The sequence below is a fragment of the Dermochelys coriacea genome, chromosome 8 (assembly GCF_009764565.3).
Source record: "Dermochelys coriacea isolate rDerCor1 chromosome 8, rDerCor1.pri.v4, whole genome shotgun sequence".
NCBI lineage: Eukaryota > Metazoa > Chordata > Testudines > Dermochelyidae > Dermochelys > Dermochelys coriacea.
Genome location: NC_050075.1, coordinates 26,028,762 through 26,054,617, shown reverse-complemented (window position 1 = coordinate 26,054,617; position 25,856 = coordinate 26,028,762). Strand labels below are relative to the sequence as shown.

Genomic DNA, 25,856 nt, shown 5'->3' with positions numbered 1-25,856 from the left:
CAGACAGGCAAATAATATTCTTGGCATAACATCATAGTACTACCATGAAATAAATTAATACAAACAGTTTTAATAGATACTATCAAATTGTCATTTTGGGACATTTTCAGAATTACACCTAGAAATCAAATAATTATAAAATTATTATAAAAATCAAAATTCTAACATCTAAATTACAAAATGAATTGATACTTATTTTATAAAATGTTTCTACATTGTGTTTATGGCAAATCTTTGCTGTCTTTTTGTCAGTTTCAGGGTGAAAAGAGAGGGTACAAACTTAAATTATTTTATCCTCTCTACTGAGCAGATATCAGCCCCTACAAAACTGTGGAAATGGAATGTGCCATGAGGCAATTTCACAAAATTCCAAGCTCACAGCACGATGACAGCTATGGGAAGACAAAAGGGCTTCAGAGTATTGGAGGACAGAAACTGCTGATGGGCTGGAGGTCTAGCCATGATTTGCAAAATGTTGACGAGTTAATGCTAAAGCACTAGAATGAAGCTTATGTGTATTCGCACAAATGAATTTCCATTAATCAATCTTAGGCAAAAATAAAACCATAAGATGGACATTGCACAGTGGCCATTGACTATTATGTTCAGTTCACATTAAATCTTTTGAAACATTGTTTCTTTGTCAACTGAATTAATAATTAGTGTCTTCTTTTTGGGGGGGGGGGTAGAGAGGAGAGAACACATAAGTGTCAAACTCCATATAGATTACTCATCATAATTGAAGTCATTCACTGTGAGAAGCTGCTATCTATATGCATCAGACTAATTATTGTGTGCTTTTCTACTAAGATAATAGGCACACTACTGCCAATGGGCAAATCCTGATCATACATTATATCACACTTACTAGCAATTTTGATGAAAACTACAGGTGGAGACAGATTATAATGGGAACATCTAATTGAAATTCATCTCCATTTTGTTTCAGATGGAAGACATGCTGCTTGAGCTCTGAAACATATTCAATTTCATTCAAATTGGATACAGATTTTCAGGCAAAACTAATTTTTTTTAAAAAAGAAGCATTTCAAAGAGTCCTGGAGGAGACCGAAGAGTGCTGTAAAGGCTTTATACCTACATTTTTAGAAGTCTGTGTATTATTTTAATTTTTTTCCATTCTTACTATTTCTAACTTTATGAGGCATCCTTACAAAGGTAGAAAAGGAGTGATATAAATTCCACCAAGGTCTATTGTTTTGATGGCAGTTTGACATGTTCCCTGACACATTGAGTCACTTTAAGTCCTGGTGGATTCACTGGGATATTAACTATTCAGCATGGCTCCTTCCAGCATCTTCCCTTCAAAAAAAAAAAATGGACAGTCCTTGTCCTCCATTTGAAATAATCATTCGACTTCAAGTTGTTTTTGTTTTTTTTGTTTTTTTTTGTTTTTGTGCTGTAATGGTATGACAGGAGGGAAGACTGAAGGTTGTCTCTGAAAGAACAGAACAGCGAAGTATAACACAGTTTCCTAAAAGATCATATTTCCTATTCAGTTATGTTCAGAAATTCCCTGTACAAATAGTTCCATTACTCTTGCAGTAACTAGAAAAAAACCCACAACACACTTTAGTAGGAATCCTCCAAAGTTACAGTCAAACAAGCAAACAAACATAAAACAGCCATGAACGTCAGATCAGGAAGGTTTGGTGCCAGTGCTTATGGTTCAATATTAGCTATTGTGCCTTTTCTTCTTCTGTCACCAAGTTACATGCTGTGACAATCTTCAATTAGGTTAATAATTAATCTGTACATCCACCCCTCCCAAAATGGCTTCAGCAGCAGACCAACCTTTGAGAATAAACTCCCACTGAAGGAGCCTGGCAGCAGACATTGCTGCACATATGAGCTGCAAGCACTAATCTATCAGTCTGGGAATAAGATTTCAGCCAAACCTGATAGGGCCAATCTCGTCAGCATAACTAGTTGGCATGCTCTGTTTTGGTTGATTTGGGTTTCATTTTGACCTTTTTAAGGTGTACTAATATTAGCATAAAGCCATCAGGCTAGTAAATCAAGAAAGAAAATATAACTGCAAGAGAAAATCCCTCATGGCATCTATACTATTTTAATTCTCAGTAGCCTGGCACACACATGAATAAGACACAGCTCAAGAACACAATGGCTGGTTCTTTGATGTGCAGTCTATGGATGAATTACCGATGTAGCAAAATCTTTTCTGCATGAATCTGTGCAGATCTACCATTCACAGAAAGCATAAGCAGTCAGAAAATGTGCTAAACTGACCATCTGTTCCTCTCTGATAATATGTAATTAAGTAATTTATTTATTCAGCACTTAAACCCCCTCCCCTCCACTTGCATTAGTCAGGGATGATTATGCTAAATCCAGATGTAGTTAACATATTGCACATTCAAGTGAGCAGTGTATTTACAGGCACATAACTAGCCTTCTGGTTATCTACCTTCAAAGTATGGTTCTTCTCTCAACCATATTGCCTTAAAGACCACACTTGCTATGTTCATATGCTCTCATAGTCTGAGAGTTAAATTGTTTTCACATGTTGATTAAACCATTCACTGGTTTCATATTTTTCTTGAAGGCAAATATCACCAGATATTCCCATCTCCCAGCTCAGTGAAGAGAAACACGTCCTCACTCCACGGCCTTGGTAAGCCTTGATGAGTTTTAAAAGCTACCTATGTGGCTGTCAGCTTTCATCCCTTAGCTTGGTCTGTGTCCATGGTCATTGGGTATTTCCTGTCAATGTAGCAGAACTGCAGCCCTCCAACTTGACACACCTCTTCATTTATTCAAGATAGCTTTTGTAAAATTCCCTAACAGTCAGACTCCAGCAGTCTAATAAAAAACAAGATTTATTACCAGAGAGAGAAAATGAGATTTAAACAGAAAAATTTGCCTGCATTATCATGGGTAGTCTGATAACATGCATCAAGATATTGACTAAATCTAAGACAAACCTAAGACCCAGATCCACAAAAGGTATTTAGGCTCCTAAGACCCACTGATTTCAGGGGAAGTAAGGTGCCTAAATATCTTTGAGAATCTGGGCCAAGGAATCTAAACAAAATATTTTACACTTACAAAAAGTCCCTCTTTCTCCCACTAACCCCATTAGTCTCCCAGCTTGACAGTCATACACCTCTGGGACTCTGGTAAAATCTCTTCTTCGGCTTCCCCTGCACAGCACTGTTACCTGATCAGATTTCTTGGAAGTCTTAGCCTGTAATTGTACCAGATGACTGTTCCCGATTGCACGTTTCACCTTTGCTTCTTATTACTCACAAATACTCCTTTCATGATAAATGCACACAAGTGGGGACTTCCAGCCCATACTTACAACTTCAAGCCCCCTCTGGCTGTTGATTGTTGGAAAAAGTCCCTTTTGGGAGTGCTATTTAACGTCCTTTCAAACACTTATGGGCCCTGACCATGGGTATTAATCTTGAAACAAACTGACTAGCTTACTGTCCAAGAGATAGAATTTGTATTGTGCTTTATTATTTCCTCTTCCCAGTCTTTCTAATTTATAACAAAAACAAATTGTTGACAGAATACACCAAATCTTCTTCATTCACACAGTGCTGGGTTTTAGAGTGACCAGACAGCAAGTGTGAAAAATCAGGACTGGGGGTTGGAGGGTAATAGGTGCCTATATAAGACAAAGCCTCAAATATCAGGACTGTCACTATAAAATTGGGACATCTGGTCACCCTACTGTGTTTGGAGATTTCAATACACAGAAGACTGCCTTATTGTATTTCAGTGTATGCCATTACCCAGATAGCACTTCCAGGTGACAGGAAATTCTCAGTTATGTTGGTGTCAACCTCTACGAACAAACTGAAAAGTTTCAACAGGTTTGCATGTGTATTAAGTTCTTTTCCATATCAGCAAGGATAATGAAAGGATTTCCTTTACTTTTAGCCTCCATGCCTTTTCGGGAAAGGAACAATACCTTAGATGACTTTAGCTTAGGTTAAACTTTGTTTTGTAGGTTTGACTTCTCTGATATTTCTACAGCCATTACTGACATTTTTTTGAGGTGCCCCAAAGTCCTAATTCCCATATATATAGTCTGGTTTCTATTTGCTTTTACTATTAAAGCATAAGGTTGGATTGAACTGTTCATCCAACTTGTAAACTCAGAAGAACAAACTCTCTTAAAGCTCAGCAGCTTATTGCCACTTATCTTGTAGAATCACACCTGCTCTCAAGCCAAATCATTGCCCTAAGAAGTGAATGTGTGGCTTCTATTAACTCAGAAGCGCTATCTATAGATAAAGAGGAAAAATTTGGTATTAAGAACTGGATTTCAAAATCAGTTTTTATTACTTTACCTGCAAGTTTTGTGCATACAATTATCTACATGCAAAAAATCTGCATTTCTGAACACAACCACCACTGGGTAATTACACATGTAATGAGAACTGGATATTCAAACCTGTCCAACTAGGCACATTTGAAAATTTCTGCCCTAACCTCTGGAAAGATGGCTTCACCCACCAAAGGGTCTAAGTGTCTGTCTACCTGATCTGCAGGCACAAAAATTGTTCTTGCACATAGAAATGTGGGATTTGTACATGTGAAAACTACGCACCCTATTTTAGAGGCAGATTTGGAAAATGTGGCTCTCAAAACTTTTGTTAATGTCCAAATTCTAAATCAGAAATCATTTTAACAAACATCTCTCTTATTTGCAATGTCATTTACAGAATAACTGTTTTTTTTTAAATGTATCAAAACACTTTTTCTTTATCAGCTAACATGCTGGTATCTGGATGCCTGAGTGCTAGCCTGTGTATTGATATAGGACCTGATGCAAGGTCTTCTGAAGTCAGTGGAAGTCCTTATATTGACTAATGGTCTTTAGATCAGACCCATTATTGAAAATATTTTCTACTGAAGAGTCTGAAAAGCCAAACTAAAATTATCCTCTAGCACTAGAGGAGTGTCTCTCTTCAGAGCTGTGCACATATTTTACAACAAAACTTGTAATTGGATGACACCCACCTAGTTTCTGCTTTCATTCTAAAGCAGACACTCAGCCCCAGTCACCTCAAATTTTGCTAAGGCTCACAGAACTTGTGTGGAATCCAGTATCATTCTAAGGATACTATAGGTTCAAGTGAACTGCAGGTAAAATTAATGATTAATTAATTAATTAATTGTTGATTAGGTGAGTTAGAAGAGAGGATTTTAATACTTTGTCTCAGGATTTTTCATCTTGACTCCTAGTAACCAATTTTAAGCACCTTCTTTGATACATAAAATATTAAAATATCATGCTTAAGACTTTTGTCTTGTGCATATGATATGAGGCATTGGTTGTATGGCAGAGTCCTCGCATCTAGCTGAGATATCTCAGATCTAAAACAATACACTGAAACTCTAAAATGCACCAGAATGTTTCATCTCAGATGCATTATGTTTTTTTAAAATATATGCAGGGCAAGGCTAATAAATGCAATGCACCCAGAAAAAAAAAGACTTTGCTACGCACGCTTGGAAAGAACTAGAAATACAACTGACATTGGGCACCACAAGAAAAAAGAAAAGGGCTGCAGAAGTAGTCTGCTAAAAATAACCCATTGATTTATTTTCCTGATGTTATTCTGTTGCTTTAATATTCTTACTGTTGTAATTATTTTGAGCCAACTGTAATCAATAAAAAACTCTCTAAGCCAAATAAATACAATCTTAAGAAAACTAAAGTTTGATTGCAGGTAGAACTGAAGACCTTGTTTCTGTAATAAATTTTAGTTTTCCAAAAATTTAGTACACTTTACATTTAATTGTATTCTGATTTATCACTTAGTCTTCTGGGTACCAACTGTATATAAAGAACCATTAACTCAGTGGAGGCAATTGTTAGCTTTTTTATAATAAAAATGCATACTGTTTATACCATTATTGCTTAGGAAATTAAGCAAGATGCCTTCTAATACCTTGTACGCAGAATACCGTAGCGAACCACTTAACTTGCAATAATAGAGTATAGACTGGGTACAGTGATATGTGAGGCCATGCTTCAGTCAAATTAGGCAAGCTCCATGCTGTGTTAGAGAGAGTCCCTGTTGTAATACATTTACTACACCTTGGCAGAAGACTTTTCAAAACAGATTAGCTAGGAAGGCATAAGAGGATCACATTAAAACAAAATACTTTGTTTTTAACTTATAAATACTTAATCATGCTTATTTCTTTTTTTACCTAAATGATAATTCAATGCACAGTATAATACTGAGAGCTGGACTAAAGCTGTATTTAAATAAAAACAAGGAAATATAGTGTTTTCTGAAAGAATAATACCTTCCAGAAATTCAATGTTCTCTTACGCAGAGAGCATTATATAATGGCTTAACAGTTTTGAAACTCCTTTTCAATGAGGCCCGCTGGACTATGGATGTCATTGTGCATGCACTGTTTGTATGTGTACAGTATACATGGTGCTTATACAAGTGTGCATATATGCACCCCAACAAACTATAGACTTTACTGTCATCTCACAATAACATGTTGCAAATCAATATATTGAGCGATAAGAAATAATTTGCTTTTCTTTTTTTCTGTACCAGCAAATTGTAAACGATAGTACGTTCAGGAAAATATACACTAAAAATTGGGGGGAGAAAGTGTCTTAACAGTCAGTTCTTTGGGACTGTAAAAATACTTTCTACGGAAGTGGGGGAAGCTCCATCTCTGGACAAAGTTCCAGAAAGGATTAGACATAGGACTAGATAATAATCAATGGTTTAATAGTCCATTACCAGCTCAGTTTTCTAGGATTCTACAGTATTGTTGCGGCAATTTGCAACAATGTAGATATTGCACTTAAAGATGGGCTTGAGCCAAAACCTGTGATATCAACACTCAAAGTTTGGCTTCATTTCCAAAGGCTGCAGCTCAAGCCCATAACCTTTTGCACTTCTGATCCCAACATTTGTAGAAACAATAGTAAGATGCAAAAAGATGGATGAAAGTTTGGATGCTTCCAAACTTAAGGCTGTCCTAACACTTGTGGTTGAATAGCTTAATCAACAGCATTTTCCAAAATCAGCAATGGGAATGAGTGAAAATGACAATGACCTCTCTAAAGCTGGCCCTTTTACAGTCCATTAAACTCCCTTTACTCCCATTGGACTCTGTAAAAGACATTGAATGAACTGTGTACAATAAACAGTGGTATCATGGGGGAAAAGGGAGTGTAATGATCTGTAAAGCAAACTCTTTACCAGACAGAGTATGCTATATTCTTCTGAGAAAAAGCCACAGAGAAATAAACACTGTCCCAAGAGTTGACATTTTTATGCATTTTTGTTGTATCATTTAAGAGGTGCAAAAGCAGAGGGGAAATATAACCTGCAGAAAAAACTATGTGGTTTCATATTATAAGCATTCAAAATGATATCAATTCAAGAAAAATGCAGTGGACTAATATATTAATTAGCCATTGTTGTATCTATATTTTTGTGTTAGGCATAAGATAGTGTGACAGAATCAGGCCAGATGGCTACAGGAGAGTAATAGAAGGCAGATATATTAGCCCCAGGTTAAGTAGGTCCCTTTTCCCTGGGTAAGGTAATAGGGAAGGTTCCAGAACAATCAGGAACCTTCTGGAGACAATTAAGACAGACAGGCTGATTAGAACACATGCAGCCAGTCAAGAACCTGTTAGAATCAATTAAGGCAGGCTAATCATGGCACCTGGGTTTAAAAAGCAGTTCACTTCAATTTGTGGGGTGCGTGTAAGGAGCTGGGAGCAAGAAGCGCTAGGAGCTGAGAGTGAGAGTGCATACTGTTGGAGGACTGAGGAGTACAAGCATTATCAGACACCAGGAGGAAGGTCCTATGGTGAGGACAAAGAAGGTGTTGGGAGGAGGCCATGGGGAAGTAGCCCAGGGTGTTATAGCTGTCGCACATCTGTTCCAGGAGACACTCTAGACAGCTGCATTCCACAGGGCCCTAGGCTGGAACCCAGAGTAGAGGGTGGGCCTGGGTTCCCCCCAAACCTCCCACCTCCTGGTCAGACACCAGAGGAGTTGACCTGGACTGTGAGTTCACGAAAACGGCCAAACTAAGGGCTGCTGTGAAGCTCCAAGGTGAGCATATCTACCAATAAGCACAAGACCCACGAAGGTAGAGGAGGAACTTTGTCACAATTGTCATTAAATTAACTGTGCAAAGACTTGCCAACAATTCAAACCAAATTTGACCCACTAAACAAAACTTGGCCCATTGAGATTAGGAAAGAGGAAACAAATTCCTCCATATTTAAGCAGTTCAGATCTGAATGCAAACTTTATCTAATTACCCAGAGCTTGAATTACTTTTCAATAGATAGCTGTATCTGGAAGATGCTTTGTTTTACCCTGATAACATATCCATATACGCACAGAGAAAGGAAATAGCTTTTTTAGTCCACACTGGTATTTAATATGTTACTGTTTAGTTATTGAACCCATTCCATTTTATGTATTGATCCCATGTTATTGTTTATGTATTGATCACATTCAATTGCCCAAGGAAATTAATGGAAACCTCATCACTTCGGACTTTCAAAAACTAGATGAGGTATACCACTAGAAAATACACCACAGGGAACATATAGCTAGCAGAGGAGCTGGATGATCTAACAGGGTTTTCTTCCATCTCTATCTGTCTGATGCTGTGATTTCTATGGTGCTTAGCTACAGGCATTCAAGCACCGTAACAAAGAACAAAACATTAAAAAAATAAAAAAATATGAATAGTCCTAGTGCACAAAAGGAAGCAAGGAACCCGGCCCAGGAATAACTGAGATGTGTTAGGGGTCTGCTATAGAATCCCACAATCTGATTTGGATATGGACAGAGATCTCTTTAATATCATTAGAGAGATGAATACTACCAAGAATTGAGTTATAAAGGGAAATTAACTTCCTGGATTGGAGAATAAACACTACTAACACTGGTAGGAGTCAGTTACTCCTGGATATGACAGACAGAATTTTTTTTTTTCATTAAATCACTACTAAACTAACAAAAGGTGATGTAATTTTAGACTTAGTTTGGTAAGTAGCGAGGACACCATAGAAGAGCTGGCCATAGGAAATAACCTTGGACTGAGTGATCACAAGCTGATTCAGTTTGAATTAAATGGATGGATAACCAAAACCAGGTTGTGAGCTATCTTCTTTTTATTTCAAAATGGCAGACCTTGGGAAATTAGTTAAAATAACTAGACTGAAGAACTCAAGGACTTAAATGTGGAAAACGCTTAAAAATTATTTCAATCAAATAACAAAACTATCTTCAATTTACCTCCCAAACAAGATGGGGGAAAAACTTGTAGGAAAAGATTCCAGACCCAACTGGATGAATAGCCACCCCAAAAAAAGGTCACTAGGAGTAACAGAGAGCCTATAGGGAGAGGGAAAAGGGACTGCTCAGCAAAGAAAGCCACATTGTGGCTACATATTGGAATACAGTCTGCAATTGTGGTCATTCATATGCAAGAGAGATGAATTCAAATTGGAACTGGAACAGAGAGCTCTACTCTAATGATCAGAGGAATGGAGGGCCTATCTTATGAGTGGAGACTGGAAGACCTTTGTCTGTTTAGCCTAGCAAAACAAAAGCTGAGAGGGGATATGATTGCTCTCTGTAAATACATCAGGGAGTGAAGGGATGGGGTAAAACACCAGGGAGGGTGTAAGCTATTTAAGCTAAAGGACAATGCTAGCAAAAGAACAAACGGATACACATTGGCTATGAAGAAATTCAGGCTAGAAAGTAGAAAAAGGTTTCTAACCAACAGAGGAGTGAGGTTCTGGAGCTGTGGAGACAAACAACTTCATTAGTTTAAAGAAAGCTGAGCAAATTTTTGAGTTTGATTGTATGATAGAGTTGCTTGTGATGATGGGGAGCAGGGCTCAGCAGACAGGGGTTCCCTTCCAGTTTATATCTTAACTTCCTAAAATCTCATGCATCAGCCAGTCATCTGCAGGGATCAGGAAGCTAAGATTTTGTCCCAGATATTTTTAGTAAAAGTCACGGACAGGTTACAGCTTCTGTTAATTTTTCTTTTTTGCCCGTGATCTGTCCGTGACTTTTACTAAAAATATCTGGGACAAAATGGGGATCTGCGGATCCCCACACTGCCTGAAGCAGGGCCGCTGCACAGGGGCTAGGAACCGCTTGCAGCATCTGGGTGCTGCGGGATACCCCTGCTGCTCCGGGGGTCCCCCACTGCCCGTGGGGACTGGGAACTGTGGGTGCCCCCAGCTCCCGTGTCAGCCAGGAGCTTCAGGTACCCCCACTACCCACAGCTCCAGGGGCCTGTGGGGGCCAGTAGCTCAGGGCTTCCACTCCACTCTTGGGGGCCCAGAACTGTGGGGTAGACCAGTGCTTTGAGGTGGCACCCAACATTCTCTTTCTCAGGTGCTTGGCTGACTGGTTCTTACTCACCTGCTTGGAATCTAAGTGACTGTCATATGTGGGGTCAGGAAGAAATTTTCCCCCAGGTCAAATTGGCAGTGACTTGGAAGGTTTTCTACTTCCTCTGCAGTATGGGCTATGGGTCATTCACTCGTATCATCCAGGTATATTGTACTTAAACCATTCCCTGCCATGGTGCACCTCAGCCCTCATATTCTTTGTCCGTGGCACATCATAATTTCATTTCCTGTGGACTGTAATACTTTGGTCTAATTTTGGTTGTTGGGTTTAGTGTGCAGGCGGTGGGTAGTGTTGGTCGCCTGTGATACAAAGGAGGTCAGATTAGATGATCTGGTGGTCCTCTCTGGCCTAGAACCCTATGAGATATTGAGACTTCGGAAGCCAAAATCTGAATCCCTCCTCAGACAAAGAGCCAGCGGAATGATTTTTCTTTTGGACATCTGGAATCTATAGCATGAGGTAATTACCTTTAAGATTCAGGGAAACTATTTGTATAATGGAAGTAAGAGCAAGCAACCTTGATGATCAGACTAGAGTTGAAAAAGACTCGTTATAATAGAAAGCAATTACTTATTAGTTGTTTGGATAGTCCCCTTCCAAAGGAGGGGTGGGACTTAGGACACCATGTTGTACCAGAGGATACCTTAAGTCAAATAATTTTCAAATATTTTTATTAAGTAACCAAGCCTTGTGATAGCATAACCATACTAAGCTAGATAATGTAGCATTACTTTTCTTTGTCTTCTCATTCTAATTCTTATATTTTATAAAATAAGGTTTATGTTGCATAATAGTTATGGTAAGCAAACAATATGCATTGTAATATGATCAAATGTAAAGCCATACATCTAGGAACAGAGAACCTAGCTCAGACTTATAGGATGGGGAACTCTATCTTGGGAACTAATGGCTGAAAAAGAATTGGGAGATAATCAGCTGAACATGAGCTCCCAGTTTAATGCTGCGGCCAAAAGGGCTAATGTTATCTTTGGATGTATAAATAGGGGAATATTGAGTAGAAAGTTCATATTACCTCTGTGTTAGGTACTGGTGTGACTGCTACTGGAATACTGTGCCCAATTCTGGTATTCATAATTCAAGAAGGATGTTGATAAACTGGAGAGGAATCAGAGAAGAGCCACGAGAATGATAAAAGGACTGGAAAGCATGCTTTATAGTGAAGGATTCCACAAGCTCAATATGCTTAGTTTATCCAAGAACAGGTTAAGGGGTGACTTGATCACAGGGGTGACTTGGTCATGGGTATTTTTAGTAAAGTCATGGACAGGTCACGGGAACTAAACAAAAATTCACAACCCCCCGACCTGTACGTGACTTATACTAAAAATACCTGTGATTAAATCTTGGGTGGGGAGGGGTGCTCTGGCAGGGTGCTGGCAGGGTTTGAGGGGGGGGAGTTGCTCAGGGGAGTGCCCGGGACCAGCAGCACCGGTTGCTGGGGTCCATGGCCCACAGCTGCTCTGGCTGGACTGCCATGGACCACTGCCTGGAGCCAGAGGACTGTGGCTTCTCCAGCCAGCCAGCCCAGCCATGGACTACTGCCCAGGGCTGCAGCCCACAGCTGCTCCGGCTGGCTGCCCCACCTCGGATCACTGCCCATGACCATGGACTGCAACTGCTCTGGCCGGCTTCCCGGGGACCACTGCTGGGGCTGCCAGAGCAGCGGCTGCTGTGGTTTTCCCCAGGGGCCTCTTCAGCAGCGGCTGGTGTGGCTGTCCCAGGGGCCACCCTGAGCAGCTGGCCCTGAAGTCAGCCATGCTGGCCCCTGCAGAAGTCACGGAGGTCGCGGAGAGTCACAGAATCAGTGACTTCCGTGACCTCTGTGACAGACATGGAGCCCTACTTTTAGTGCCTACATAGGGAACAAAAATTTGATAATTCAGATTAGAAGCCAAACTGTTATGGTTCCCTCCCCACTCTGAACTCTGCGGTACAGATGTGGGGACCCACATGAAAGACCCCCTAAGCTTATTTCTACCAGCTTAGGTTAAAAACTTCCCCAAGGCACAAATAATTCCTTGTCCTTGGATGGTTCTGCTGCCACCACCAAGTGAGTTAGACAAAGATTCAGGAAAAGGACCACTTGGAGTTCCTGTTTCCCCAAAATATCCCCCCAAGCCTCTTCATCTCCTTTCCTGGAGATGCTTGAGAATAATATACCAACCAAATAGGTAAACAAGGTGACCACGGACCAGACCCTTGGGTTTTTAGAACACTAAAAACCAATTTGGTTCTTAAAAACAGAACTTTATTATAAAGAAAAAAGTAAAAGAAGCACATCTGTAAAATCAGGATGGAAGGTAATTTTACAGGGTAATAAGATTTAAAGCACAGAGGGTTCCCCTCTAGGCAAAACTTCAAAGTTACAAAAAACAGGAGTAAACCTCCCTCTTAGCATAGGGAACATTCACAAGCTAAAAGAAAAGATAAGCTAGCAGATTTCCTTGCTATTACTTCAATTTTTGTAATCTTGGATGCTTATTTCAGATGGTTTTCCTGCCCTGGTCCCTCTCTGTCCGAAAGACAACAACAAAGAGAGCACAAACAAAACCTCCCCACACAGGTTTGAAAGGATCTTCTTCCCTTATTGGTCCTTTTGGTCAGGTACCAACCAGGTTATTTGATCTTCTTAACCCCTTACAGGTAAAGGAGGGATTTTATGCTACCCTTGGCTGTATGGTTATGACACAAAGCTATAACAAAATCCAGTGGCTGGAAATTGAAGCTAGGCCAATTTGCACTGGAAATAATGTGCAAACTTTTAAGGATGTGATGTTTTGGAAAATCTGAACTTTTGAATTCTAGTTAATATTTTGAAGTTGTTACGATGACAGTTACTGTATCACTGAATACCTCTATGTAAATCTGGAATCTGCCATGGGCTTGCAGGGCTGTGTCATGTCTCATTAGAATTTAATGTCTGGATCATAGGTATGCTAAAGAGGTTGCCTGAGTGGCAATTTCCCCAAATTCCTTCAATAAGTGTCTGGTGATTTGGAGAATGGAAAGTGGGGATGCTAGGCTTTAAAAAGAATTCAAAAGGGGAAGACACGCACAGGAAGCATAGTGGCAGGTGAGAGGAACAGGACAGAGTGGCCAAGATGAAAGAAGATGTGCTGAAAGAGACCATTCCACATTTCAGAGCACAAGTCATTCTCTACCACTGAAGGACCCAGACAACTCTGACCAAGGCCCAAAAGAAAGCTCTGGACTGATGAGGAAACTGATGCAGGGAAATGTGTGTACACATTTTTTTGTATAGAACGTGCATTTCTCATGCTATTCATGAAAAAGCAATGCTGCTAGAATCTTGTGTATTTTAAGTATCTGTGTATTTTATGAATTATGCCTACCATGTGTCCCTTGAAGAGATAAACCAGAAGGCTCATACCTTCAGGTTGAGTTTGGGGAATGGGTGTGTTTAAACTATGGGGAGAGCCTCAGGGTACAGTACTGGTTAAAGGAGTTGGGTAGGAAGTTGGGCAGTGTACTTGCAGCTTTCAGGAGGGGGTCCCAGATAAAAGATCTGTACCCCAAGAGTGTGCCCACAGGCCCTAAAATAGCAAGAGTGCCTAGACTCCATTCAAATTCTGGGGGCTTGAAGCATCCAGGGATTGACCACTAGATCCCCTCACAGCCAAGATGGAGCACTCAGCTTGAGTTGTGACAGTGTAATTAACCATTGGAACAATTTATCCAGGGTTGTGATGGATTGTCCAGTACTGGCAATTTTTAAATGAATATTTCAGGTTTTTCTAAAGGAGATGTTTTAGTTCAAACAGGAATTAATTCTGGGCAGTCCTATGGAGTTCAGACTTGATGTTCACAGCGGTCCCTTGTGACCTTAGAATCTAAACTATGAAAGTAGTGACAAGTCCAGATTTATATGGAAAGCCCTATCTGTTCCACTTCCCTGAAGCTTCATTGTTTGGGGAAATTCAGTTCAATATCACTGTATTTTTGCATAAAAGTTGGGGTTTTATATGTACAGGGTGCAACTAGAATTTAGATAGGCCATCCGGAAAAAATGCACATAAATAAATACATAAATTAGTGTTTGTTCTTATCCAGTGCAGACCAAAACAGAGAAAGATTTGCAGATCTGCTTAGCTATATAAGAGAATCAGTAGAGAGGCATACATTGCAAATCAGTTCAGGCACGTATAGTGAAAGTCTGTCAGTGCAGAAGGGGCAGAATGAGTTTAATTATCAAACAGGCCAGAGGAGGCTATAACAAATAGAAACAGAAAAGAGCTTTAAAAAAAAAAAAAAAAAAAAAGGCAGGTAGACAAGCTAGGTAAGAACAAGGTAGTCTGCAGCCTGACACACTTCTTACAGTCAAAGACTGCTGTTGAAGGAGTTAGTACACTGGATGCTACTGAAGTACACAATCAGTTGCAGAAATTCAGCATGTAAAGCATGCTACCTCTTTGACTCCCAGAGACTGTATCAGTACACAATTAGTCACCCTGGGGGACAAAATGAACTAGTCAATAGAAGACCAAGACAAGGACCTTGCAGAGCAAACTATAAAGGATTAAACAACTTGCAGCAGTTGATAGAACCAATGTCCATCTAATTTCAACTGCAGCAAACCCCTCCTGTTTGGTGTGCTCTCAGAACTTACTTCACAGAATCATGGCTAAATATGGAAGACTGCCTTCTGATCTGAAACAATACACTAGTTCAAGTAGCACCAAGGACATTATTGTGAAAGGACAAGCTGACAAAACCCATATAAAAGGGCAGATCATGCAGTGGCAGCTGAATCTAAAACACAATCGAAGTAAATATCTACCCTCCCCCTTCATAACTGATTCCCCTTCTCCATCTCTTCCCTTTCAGTGACAGCTCAATATCAAGGCTATGTCATGAGTTCCCTTTTTTGAGGCTGGGTGGTGTATTGAGTCTTCCTTGAAATGTAAATTTACCTCTCTCAGACTGAATTCATCACAGACAGCAATATTTAAACATAGTCAAGGGCCATTTAGACTAGAAAAAAAGCCTAATGTCACACACTCCATCACAAAATAGAAGAGGAGCAAGGAGGAAAGCAGAAAAGAAGAGAAAGAATAGAGAAGTAAAAAGGGGAATGAGTTTGCCATTTATTTTATATTTTTGGTAGGTGCCTCCTGACAATAGGGTGACGGTTCTCAAGGGTAACTACGGTATCCAAGATACCACCTGAATTTAGCATGAGGAAATCTTGTTCATGCCTGCTAGGGGTCAGCTCCCCAACTCCAGTGGCCATGAGCAACACAAGCACTCCCCTCTAGGTCTACGACTCTAGCTTAGCGATAGGCATGCTTCAACTCCTTAGTCCTCTGAGCATCTCCCTGGAGTGCCCAGCCCCAGTTCCAGAGGACACCCTCAGTATTTACAGATTCCCTGCTCCCAAAGAAGTGGTACATTTACATATGTTTATAGTTAAAACAAGTTTATTTAATAAAGTAGAGAGATTCACATTATAGAACTAGAAGTATTGGAAACGAAGAGTTATATGTAAAATAAAACAACACGGATTCTAGAATCTAGACTTATTTAACTAGATACTTTTGTGTCTTACAGAGCATAGTATAGCCAGACTTGGCTGTGATCTTCCATTCAAGAAACAAGTCACGTCAGCTTGCCTCCTAGATGAAATATTCAGGATGTTTGTTTACACCCCAGATATATCAGAGCAATTCACTGTACTTATTCATAAACATCCCCCCCACACACACACACTTACTGGTTTATTTTTCCCTGCTTTCCTTGCTGCTTAAATGGCTTTCCTCTCTTGTCAATATCACAATCCCCTGATTAGTCTCAGGTTCAATGTGCAAATAGACATGCATTGTGAGGCAGACAACACCCACTACACAATTACCAGACTGGGGGATAAATGTTTGCTAGAGATCTCATATGCCACCCTTTAGTGAATTATTATGCATATATCTGACCCAAGAGATCCCTGTAGAACCCTTTGCACCCCTACTAACCTCTGCCAGTTGTCACCAAGAGGTCCCAGGGTCACATATAGCTCTAAGTGGTGGAATACTTGCTTGGGAACTAGGCTCCCTTAGTCAATATGTATAGTGTAACGCTATTTAACATTTGTATAGCACTTCTTTGTAGATCTCAAAGTGCTTTAAAAAAGGGTATGTAGCAATTAAAATCCCCATTTTTTAGATGGAGAAGCACAAAGAGTTTAAGTGACTTGTACAAAGGTACAGAGCAAGTCAATAGCAGGGCCATGAATGAAATCCAGCAGAACCCTGACATGCATCCCAATACTCCATCCACGTACCTAAGCTTCCTCTGAGGTATTATTGACATGATGCTTGTAGGAGGTGCCATACAACAAGGCCCTCAAAGGGCTTTTCCAGCTTTGGCCACAGTCTCACCTTTTCCATGAAGTTTAAGGTATTGGTTTTGACCATAAAGTCCAAAACGGTGTGGGTCCTTACTTCCCAAGGGACCACCTCAGCCCTTCCTGGTAAACAGGAGAGGGCTGGCAGTAGGATGTTCTCAGTGAATGACCCTCAGCTCTGGAACACGTTATCCCTTCCTCTGATTAGCCACAGCCTTGATTAGGTTACCTCCAGCATACAGTGCAAATGCCACCTGTTTTTCCCATGTTTTTCCTGTTTGTCATTTGTTGTGATTTTGCTTTGTGGGGGTGAGGGGAAGAAGCTCAGTTAAAGGGGAGGATGGAGTAGAGTTTGTATACAGAATATTTGGGGGATGGCTGGATGCAACTACTCCACTCATAGTGCAGCATGGACAGAAGACACAAGCCAATAAGCATGTTAATGAGAGAAACAAAGTTCTCTAGCCATCAATGCTCCTAGCACATCTAGGAACCCTGGCACATCTCTTCCCTTTCACATGGTTGCAGGGGAATCCACAGAATTCATGCTAAAATGGGAAATCTCTGCTTGTAACCCATTAGAGGGCTGTACCACAGCAGAAGCCAGAGCATTTCCCATGCACTGGCTGGCCTATGAGCTCAAAGTAAGAAGTCCACCCTGTCCAATTCCACTCCCCAGAAGACCCTTTATGGATTGGGGAGACAATGATCTATAACAGGTGTCTCACATACACAAAACATTTGGGACACAGGAGGATCCAATGCAGGGGGTTGCTTGGCCTGAGGCAGAAAATGGGCAGGCTACCAGGCCTCCACCCACAAAAGCATCAAAAGGTAAAGAGAGTGTGTAGAAGGGGGAAGGGCCATGTGCAGCCCCAAGCTAAAGAAGAAAAGGGGCCTGTAAAAAGCTGGGCATGTTCAGGAACCTTTCCTATATATGTAATGGAACCCAAAACCACCCTCATTTGGGGTGAATTCTTGGTTCTTTATGAATGTTCTTCACGGGCATGGTAACAAAGCAATAAGAAACATCATTGTATCATGTCAATGCACATTTATACAGGATCGCCCATCCTGCCCATAACAACACTGTTTCATTCAAAGGGAATACATCTTTTTACAACAGCTGTACATACCAGCAAAACTCCAAATGAACAACACCATCTGTGCCTTTCAGAGGGAGATTGCATTTGTTTTGAAAGGGCATTTTGTCAACTCATAATCTAATCAAGTTTAAAAAAAAGAAGAGTTAAAAGTAATTCCATGTACTACACTTGCTCCTGAGTCCACCTGATGATGCTCCCTGGTTTTCACAATCATATTTTCCTACTCCTCTAAATGTTCTTTTCTCCCATGTTCCTGTGAGAAAGGCCCCAATACAGGGAAGTGACTGGCAAACAGCTACACTGACTATGCACAAAATGTTGACAGATGCACAAAGTAAACAAAGTGAAAAAAGAAAAAAACATGTTTTCCTAAATCTTTTCCAGATACAGGTAACACCTAAGATTATTGTAATAGTAGAAGTACAGTTGGTTGGAAAACTGGGGCTTTTCCAAAACTGAAATGCCTCCTTGGAGTTATAATTCAGGTGCCTCATGACCTCATTCTCCTCTAAAGGCAGGTTTCCCTGTCAGACTACATTTCCCACAATCACCACGATCTCCCTCTGATGTGGGCAGACCAGTACCAGCTCATGCCCAGGCCCCTACGCCTCCCTGAACACTGACAAATGCATAGCTGGAAACCAGTCTGGCTCAGATTAATGTTAGATTAGATGTTAATTTGATAAGAGTGTGTTTAGACTTGATGAAATGCTTGTAGGATGCTGCAGGTATTGATCTCACACATAACAACTGTAGCCCAAGGCATAAAGTCGTATTCAGTGTTTATATTGTACACCTCTGTAATTGTGTTACTTACCAAACAAGAAAGAAGCACTAATTAGTGTAAGGTTTTGGTCCTGTACACAAAAAAGCCCAGTGAAACCAAATGAGCCACATGAAACAAAGGACAAAGACTTTGTTGGCTGCTCCTATGCACACACATGAAGAGGAGGCAGGCACCAATACTTGTTCCATCATTTTGAACTCTGGGAGAAGGAAATAAAAATGCCTGATTAGAAGGAACTGAATCACTATGCTGCTTGGAATTCAGAGAGGGCAATATTTCTAAGCACAAGCAAGGGATCCCCAAGCTACTTAGTTTTAGTTTTAAGTTAATGGAGAACTTGCATAGATAGCAGCTACTATCACCTTTTGGAACCAAGCACTGTAGCTCATTAGTGTATGTATGTTTACCTGATTTAACCTTGTAAATAACTGATTTCTTTTTTCCTAGTTAATAAATATTTAGTTAGTATAACAACACTGGCTACAAGTGTGTCTTTGAGGTACAGCTGAGCTGGGGTAAGGGACTGGTCCTTTGGGTTTGGAAGTAACCTGAATATTGTTGTGTTTTTTTCCTGTATCACAAAAGCAAACTTGTCTAGGTGGCAAGATGGCCCAGAGTACCCAAGAGGACTATCTGTCACTCCATGTTAAAGCTGTTGTAGTGCTTGAGGAATTCACACCTGATACTTGGTTGGTGACATCTAAGTATAGAACATACAACCAGTTTGGAGTTTGTGCCCTGTTTCTTAACCGTCTTTCCTGAAGTTGGCACTCATGATCGTGAGCCAGAGTTGCTGCAGTTAGCCCATAATTGCCAATTTGTTGGACACGTAGGCTGGAGAGAACCCTCTTCTTGGTGAGGAGAGGCAGTGCATCAAGAAAGACGGGCCCATAGTGCAGAATGGGGAAATGAGGAAACCAAGCAACAACTCGTAGGAGACACCATGGCAGCATATCCAAATGAAAATATTTTGGTTTTTGACAGAAACATTTCAATTTGGGGGCATAAGGTTTCCAGAAGAAAAATTGAAGTTTCCCTTAGGAACCAGATGATTTTTGTGAATATTTTAGTTTTGTCAAAAAAAAAATTCATCAAAAACAGTTTCAATAGAAAACTTTTGGTCAGCCCTAAACCGAAGTTTTCAGACAGAAATTTGATTTTTAAGTCAGTGGTCTTCCTTTAAATAAATGCTGTAGATGCTGTTAGTACTAGCCCAATAATTTGATCTACGTGAGTAGGAGCCTATGGGCTAGACTTACTCATGTTCATAAGCATTTACTCACGGAGAAGTCCCACTGAAGTCAATATGCCTGGATTTATAGGAATACTCGGGAAAGTACATGTTCACCAACATGAACAGAGGGTTGCAGAGACTAACCCCATCTGTTTTTAATTTTTTTTGTTTTGTTTTGCCTCCCAGTTATATGCAGACATTTATGGAAATCTGTTAGGATTTTGCTATTAGAACCACAAAGGGAGCAAGAGTCTTATAAATCTCAGTAGAACTCCTGCATTCAGGAACAGAGATAAAACGTACTTTGGGATAAAGCAGCCACTTGTGTCATGCTTGTGTCCTGTGTATGCATTTGCCCATGCACTGGGAAAACTGGGCACTTATCTGTGATAAGGTTCAATTACTGTCCATTTATGCAGACATGTAGTCCTTGAAGCTCTTTGTTCAATTAACAGCAGGACACTTGGAAGAGATTACTCCAACATTTAAGATCAGGTGAATTTTTGCTCTTCCAAAATTAACAAGGTGCTAGGCAAACAAAACAGTCTCAGAAGCTGCCAAAATAAATAAATGGTGCTCTCATCCAGAATTATGTCAGACAGATTAAGCTGGGACAAATTTAGCAAGTCTGTTTGGCTGGACTGATGGAGGGGGAGTAAGAATGCATTGCTGGGGAAGTATGGAATTGTGGATGAAACCCATGGTTCCAGGACTACGAATTATATCTGGGTTTTGGTCCCATCTCTAACTTAATCTTCGGCATAACTTCAGGCAAAACACTTAACCTACCTCTCTTTGTTTTAGTTTCTCCATCTGTAAAATAGGAATAAATTACTTACCTCTCCCATGGGGTGCTGTGAAGTTCAACTCATTAATGTTCATAAAGCACCTTTTAATTTCTACATTGCCTTCCATTTGAGGATGGCAAAAGACTTTCATTACAAAAACCCTTCACATTAGTAATTTAATTGATGTTTTTGGAGCATAACAAACAGAGCCAAGTAGTAAAATATAATCATGAAGAAGCTAATAGGAGTTTAAAATACAAACAACAGCAATACAAAGAAAATGTACCATAGCTATTCTTGTAGCATTATCTATACTTTACATCTGGGACAGTAACAGCCATGAGACAATGCATTATGTCAGTTCTCATCAACAAAACTTAAAAGCCAGTCCAACTCTGAAGAGTAATCCAATAAAAATAGCTCCTCACTCAACCATTCAGTTTCCCTTTGTGTATTCTGACTACTAGCTGTTTACTTTGCTGAGCCCTTGTCTACACTCAGGGATAACTTTGATGCAGTAATCAGTGTACTAGCACTGGTGCTACTTTAAGCAAAGAGGAAGTCAAGATTGGGTTTGCACCAATTAAACTAATTGGTACAGCTTGATTAGCTCGCTCCCAATTAGCTCAATTAGTGCACACTCTTGCTCATCCTATGGTTCAATAATGGTGAAGCTACATTTTAAAGAAAGCTGGTGAATGTGTGTCATGAGCACTGACCTGCAAAGGGGAATCTCTTCCCCTGTAACATTCTTGGATCTAATGAAGTAGTTTCTCTGTACTAAATAAGCTCTGTGGGCCCCCTTCTGATCTTACCATATACCACTGTGAATCAGAAATACTGCTATTGAGTCACTGGAGTTACACCACTGTAAAACAGGTGTAAGTAGGGTCATAACAGTCCCAATATTTTAGGAAGAAAGGTTCTACATTGCCATCCAATGAAATCAGCACCTCACAGATGAATGAATATTCCTTTTCACACTGCTCTCTATTGCTGTCCGAGTTCAACAACATAAAACTAATTTGCAAGATGAGACAATCATATCTAGGTGACTTTTGTTAGACCAGCCTGTAGACTTTGAAGTGTGCCATTGAAATTAGTGAAATGAAAGGGAAAAAACTCAAGCTGCTTTCTTTCCCCTTACTCCTCCCTCCTTGTCTTTGCAGCTAGCAATCACACAGATCACTAAGACACAGATGGATTACCACACTCAAAAGAGTACTGGTGATTTTATTGATGAGCCTCTCAAATCATCACTAAAACAATATAAGCTGTTCCCTTCCCAGCTGGAGTCAAATGGACTGATGACTGTTGTCTCAGCCTTCACTGATGATAAACGAGGCCACCCTACCCACTCAGGTCCTTGACCCAAATTCACAGTTAGTCCAATGACCCAGCCAAAGACTTGAGAGAGAGAGAGTATGCCTAATGAAGCTTGTCACCATTTTTACTATTGTTCTCCATCACTCTGGCTGTAACTGATTTGTCAAAACAGTTATTTTTCAATAATCAACCTAGCAGACAAGTCACCTCATAAAAGTTAAATCTGGCTTGCTCTCTGCTTTTCTCCATAGCTAATGCACCCAACAGACTACAAAAAAAATGCCCCTCTAAAACTTTTCTCCATCTTATTACAGGAAGGCAAATGGAGATAACTTGTATAAATACAGGTTTCAGAGTAGCAGCCGTGTTAGTCTGTATTCGCAAAAAGAAAAGGAGTACTTGTGGCACCTTAGTACTCCTTTTCTTTTTGTATAAATACACAAATTGTTTAAATAATTTCTATTTTTATTCCTAAGCAGTATGATACAAGAAGGTCAGGGAGCAGTGGGAGAGTGGTAGAGGGGAAATATATAAGCCCTAGGCTAATTAAGGTGTGGTTCCCTGTAGACTAGGGAGGGGAGGCTACAGGTTAATTGGAGCACCTGTACTCAATTAAGGCCCTATTAGGAACCTAATAAAACCCCCTGCTTCAGGCGAGGAGGAGGAGGAGGAGACGAGACGAGACGAGACGAGACGAGACGAGAGCTTGGAGATGTGTTTTGAAAAACCAGAAAACCCTGGAGACTCCCTTCCCCAGCGTCAAAGGACTAAAGGTACCCCCACCCAAGATGAGGAAGAAGGTAAGAACCCTCAGGGGGTTAAGAGGGGCTAGGGCTCAGAGTGAGAAGCAAACCCAGACCCCTACCCCGCTTCCCTCTTCTATCACCTTCCTGGACCACCAGTGGGGCCCTCAGTGCCCCAAGAGCAGGGACAGCATCTAGCCCCCTGCCAAGAAAAGTGCAGGACCTACCATACTAACATCAGCCATCTTGTCACAACAGCTATAAAGAATTGGGGGTCACCCAGTAAAATTAAAAGGCAGCAAAACAAACAAGGAAGTACTTCTTCACACAACAAACAATTAATTAGTGGAACGTATTGCCAGGGAATGTTGTGAAGACCCCAAACTGTAACTGGATTCAAAAAAGTATTAGATGAATTCATGGAGAATATCTTCAACAATAGCTATTAGCCAAGATAGTCGGGGCACAACCCGATACTCTGGGTGTCCCTAAGCCTCTCACTGACAGATCCTCGGACTGGCCAACAGGGGGTGGATCACTTGATGATTGCCTTGTTCTGTTCATTCCCTTTCAAGCATCTGGCATTGGCCACTGTCGAAAGACAGGATACTGGGCTAGATGGATCATTGGTCTGACTCGGTATGGCCATTCTTATGTTCTTATTATTTGAATTATCTTAGCAACTAGAGGCTCTAATAAAAGGTCAAGGGCCAATTGTGCTAGTTACTATACAAAGACATATTAAGAGATAAATCCCTGCCCCAAATATTTTACAAGTTTGAACCGATAAAACAGACAATCGGTGATAGAAAGGAAGGGTTATAAACATCCCCAATTTATAGAGAGGGAACTCTGGCACAAAAAGATTAAATCTGAGATCCCTAAAAGTCTTCCAGAGGTACTCAACTTTAAGCCATAATATTTGTACAAAATATGGCTTGTGAGGTATCATCTGAAAGCTAACATTAATAACCAGCATATCATTGTAAAATGCATGTGATAATGTTTTATGTGAAGTTATGAATTCCCTCTTTATGATGTTACCATAACATATTTAAGACAAGACAGCTTAGCCTAGGCAAAGGTGATAAACAGGTCTGTCCTAGACAAAAGAATATGGTATTACCTCAATTTACATATTATCAGTAAACTAAGACATCAAGCTAAACCAAATGGAGTTATCCTGATCCTGAAATAGAGAGAGAATTAACCTGGCTCCTGCACACCAGAGACATGCAAGAGACTGATTCCCAGGAATCCTTCCTGACCTGTAAAATAAAGACATCCCTTTGGGGCTATAAGGATGAGAGAGACACTCCATTTTTATCCTTCACGTTAGCAGACAAAGGAACCAGGGGATTTAATCTCCCTGATGCATCTGGCCAGCAAAAGCTGGTAAGGAGACTGTGGGTTAGAGAAACCATCTTGAACAAAGACTGCATCCTACTGGATTAAGTTTTAAACTTTAACTGTGTTTCACTTTTGTTTGTAACCATTTCTACCTTTATCCCTTTTACTTGGTATGACTTAATCCATGCTTCTTTTGTTAATAAACTTGTTTTGCTTTCATTATAAAGCATTAGTGCTGGGTAAGTTCAATAAACTGTATGCTTCAGGAAAACTGACTGGTTGGAGTGTTTTACTGTTTGTAAAGGCAGCAAACCAAACACTTCCTCTGTGAGGGTCCAATGAGAGGCACAGTCCATACAGAAGGGCAATTTGGTGGCAAATTCAGGGCTGGAATGATACTAAGGTCAGCCTGCAAGGAGTAACCAGGTTGGGCAAAGCCAGGGTGAGGTTTGTGGGCTGCTGGCAGGCTGTAAGGGGTCAGAGCCCCAGACCCAAGCTGCATGTCCAAAAGATGCCTTGGGTAACAAGGAAAATGATGATCAAACCCCTTACTGGCCTGGCTGAACGCCAAAACATCACATCATATCTTTAGGCACCTCAATACCTTGGAAAAATCTGTCCGTAAGTGACTTGCCCAAGGTCACAGTGTAAGACTGAAAGAGTCAGGAACTGAAAGCAGGGCTCCGGCATCACAGTCCAGTGCTTTAATCACAAGACAATGTTTCCTATGAGGTTGGTCTCTTTTCCTTACCCATTTTACGACTTACTAGCACCACTCTGGGTTATTAAAATTGACAGACTTGTTAAAATCTAATTTACTTATCATTTATAGCATCTGCTGAAGTAGACAGATCTGTTTCTCATCAGTTTCATTCTTTGGTTTCCATGCACTAGAATGATGGGGCCATGAGTGGCTGCAAACTCTGCAGAGATGTGTTTAATTTAGATTTTAAAATATCATGGCCCTGATTTTAAAAAAATTAAGATTGTATTAAACCAGAAATGAAGTTTGACAATAGTGTATTTGATCAAAAAATTAGTGCAACATACTGCATCTACCTAGCTGTTGTTAACATTTAAGCCACACACTGTTGTCCTCTACATAGCCACCCAAGCAGCAACAAACAGATATACCTTACAGGGGTGTTGTGAGGATCAATTAGTTAATAACAGTAAAACACTTTGAAGGTGTAAAGCTGTGCTACATAAATACTAAGTGCTGTGCCATTATATATGAAAGGTGAAATTCTACTAGACTGTGTGTGCTTGAAAAGTAATTACAGCAACAATACAAGTTATTTTCTTGGTTAATATGACAATCCATGTCCCAGCCCATCAAACCATTGTTCCCAAAGAGTGACTATTGAGTGGAAATAACAGCTCACAGCAATGGAACTGTTCTCCAGAGAATATAATGCACATCACTACCCCTGGAAAACTGGAACAAAGATGACAAGCACAAGGAAACCACCAGAAAGAGGATTCCCACTGGTCCTTTTATCCTCCAGAACAGTTGCTGAACTGGCATGGGAAGGGACAAGGGGAGGGGGTGGGAGTGCCAAAAATAGAGGCTCTTCAAGGGGAATGAAAAAAGAAACTAAAAGGAGCAGATCCAAGGAACTGTAAATTTTTCTCATGTTCTTTTTATTATTTTGTTTCACTGCTAATCAGACACAAGTGGCACCTTAATTTACCTGGGAAGCACAA

General features: G+C 40.4%; 1 long non-coding RNA gene across 1 annotated transcript; it reads right to left on the bottom strand.

The window, feature by feature from the left end:
• Nucleotides 1-242: 242 nt before the first annotated feature.
• Nucleotides 243-18,884, bottom strand: LOC122455477. Its single transcript, XR_006273698.1, has 3 exons — nt 18,739-18,884; nt 17,952-18,038; nt 243-1,456 (listed from the first exon to the last, which is right to left on the bottom strand). It is a non-coding gene; the product is annotated as an uncharacterized LOC122455477 (long non-coding RNA).
• Nucleotides 18,885-25,856: the final 6,972 nt, after the last annotated feature.